The sequence below is a fragment of the Gorilla gorilla genome, chromosome X, assembly GCF_029281585.2.
Source record: "Gorilla gorilla gorilla isolate KB3781 chromosome X, NHGRI_mGorGor1-v2.1_pri, whole genome shotgun sequence".
NCBI classification, from domain to species: domain Eukaryota; kingdom Metazoa; phylum Chordata; class Mammalia; order Primates; family Hominidae; genus Gorilla; species Gorilla gorilla.
This window is the reverse complement of record NC_073247.2, coordinates 101,808,803-101,811,481: the sequence shown is the minus strand read 5'-3', so window position 1 is coordinate 101,811,481 and position 2,679 is coordinate 101,808,803. Positions and strand designations below refer to the sequence as shown.

The 2,679-nt window shown below is 40.4% G+C and overlaps 1 pseudogene; it reads left to right on the top strand.

Moving 5' to 3' along the window:
• The first annotated feature begins 201 nt into the window (after nucleotides 1-201).
• Nucleotides 202-1,886, top strand: LOC101140933 (double-stranded RNA-binding protein Staufen homolog 2-like; annotated as a pseudogene).
• Nucleotides 1,887-2,679: the final 793 nt, after the last annotated feature.

Genomic DNA, 2,679 nt, shown 5'->3' with positions numbered 1-2,679 from the left:
ATGGCCCTCGCCTGCGGGCCCAGCTCGCCACCGCTAGCCCCGCAGAGCCAGCTGCTGTTGGGGCCCCCGCAGCCGCCAGGGGGCGGGAGAGGCGTCGCGAACAATGGCCGCGCTGGGTCGCGGGCCGGCGGGAGGCATAGTGGAGAGACAAGGGCTTTAGCTTACTTTTTAAAGATTGAAGAAAAATAAAGAAGAAGAAGACAGAAAAAGAAGAACTCAAAGATACACAAAGTAATTTGACCAAGGCTCAGAAGTTTTTGGAGCCGTGAGGGATACAGCAGTTTGGTCAATATTGTCTTAACATGCTTCAAATAAATCAGCTTCTCTCCAAGATAAAATTGGCAAACCCAAAAGAGAAAACTGCAATCTATCTGGTAAATGAGTTAGCCCGTTTCAGTAGAGTCCAACCCCAGTATAAACTTCTGGATTAAAGTTCTCAATGCAACTGAGTCTTGGTGAGGGGACATGGGAATCCAAAGGCAGCAGTATAAAGAAGGCTCAACAGGCTGTCGCTAATAAAGCTTTGACTGAATCTACGCTTCCCAAACCAATTTAGAAGCCACCCAAAAGTAATGTTAACAATAACCCAGGCTGTACAACACCAACTGTGGAACTGAATGGGCTTGCTATGAAAAGGGGCAGAGCCTGCCATCCACAGGCCATTAGATCCAAAGCCATTCCCAAATAATAGAGCTAATTACAACTTTCAAGTCATGTATAATCAGAGGTATCATTGCCCAATACCTAAGATCTTTTATGTTCAGCTCATGTAGGAAATAATGAATTTGGGGGGGAAGGAAAGCCAGACACAATGCTGCAATGAAAGCCCTCCAAGCACTGCAGATTGAACCTATTCCAGAAAGATCGCCTTAGAATGGTGAATCAGGAAAGGATATAGATGATGACAAAGATGCAAATAAGTCTGAGATCAGCTTAGTGTTTGAAATTGCTCTGAACTGAAATATACCTGTTAGTTCTGAGGTTATTAAAGAAAGTGGACCGCCACATATGAAAAGCTTTGTTACTCAAGTGTCAGTAGGAAAGTTCTCTAGAGAAGGAGAAGGAAATAGCAAAAAACTCTCCAAGAAGCGTGCTGCAACCACCGTCTTACAGGAGCTTAAAAAACTTCCACCTCTTCCTGTGGTGGAAAAGGCAAAATTATTTTTTAAAAAACGCCCTAAAACAATAGTCAAGGCCGGACCAGAATAGGCCAAGGGATGAACCCTATTAGCTGCCTGGCGCAAATTCAACAGGCCAAAAAGGAAAAGGAGCCAGATTATGTTTTGCTTTCAGAAAGAGGAATGCCTCGATGTCGAGAATTTGTGATGTATATGAAGGTAGGCAATGAAGCTGCTACAGGAACGGGACCTAATAAAAAGGCCAAAAAAAAAAAAAAGTGCTGCAGTAGCAATGCTATTACAACTTGGTTATAAAGCATCCATTAATCTTCAGGATCAACTTGAGAAGACAGGGGAAAACAAAGGATGGAGTGGTCCAACGCCTGGGTTTCCTGAACCAACAAATAATACTCCAAAAGGAATTCTTCATTTGTCTCCTGATGTTTATCAAGAGATGGAAGCCAGCTACCACAAAGTGATCTCTGGCACTACTCTAGGCTATTTGTCACCCAGAGATATGAACCAACCTTCAAGCTCTTTCTTCAGTATGTATCCCACATCAAATAGTTCAGCTGCAGTGGCCAGGGAACTCCTTATGAATGGAACATCTTCTACAGCTGAAGCCACAGGTTTAAAGGGAAGTTCTCCTACTCCCCCTTATTCTCCAGTACAACCTTCAAAACAACTGGAATATTTAGCAAGGATTCAAGGCTTTCAGGTATGAATTAAAAGCAAAAACAAAAAATAAAACAATTCGTTTGCCTAAGATCCTTCATCTCTATCCATCACAAGGCTCATTCTTGCCTGCTAGTGTGGCCTACATGCCACTTACATTTTAAGTTATTTAGGAATACAAAGGACAGACAAAAAAGAGCCATATGCACATGCCTCATTTTCTCTTATTTTTGTTCTGTCTAGTAATTCTTTTCCTGCCTGTCTCTTCTCCATTTTCCTTCTTATTTTTCTTTTTCCTTTTTAAACATTTTTCATACTCTTCACTGTCTTCCATTTGGTCTTGATTAGGTGCATCTATCTCTTCACTTGGTCTTCCACAAACAAAAATTCTGCCTTCAGACATTTGGTGTTAGTATTTCACACTCAGTTCTCCCTCTTTTTACATAAGGATTGAGTTTTTTTTTAATGATGATTTTACTTTTATAGCAGTTCTGAATTTTGCATTCTGTTGCTAGTATTGATTCAGATACACCATTAAAATACAACATTCTAGAAGTCTGTTACCTTAGGAGTTAATTAAACATGATATTTGAAGAAAAATGAAATGCTTTATAGTTGTTTGAGGCATACCAATGTGTATTTGTTTTACTGCATCATGTTTTGAACTGACTAGGGAGGGTAGCACCTGCCTCAGATGGTACCAACAATTCTATTTCACTGGGTAGTCTAAAACTAGCTTATAGCTTAACTTAACTTGTGTATGTGAATTTAGGGATGAAAACTTTTTTGTTTCCTTTTGGGAAAAAAACCCCACAAAAATCAACACTCCTTTATGGATACATCGAGCTTTTAAAAGAATTGTTAACTCTAGGAAGGGGAAATATCT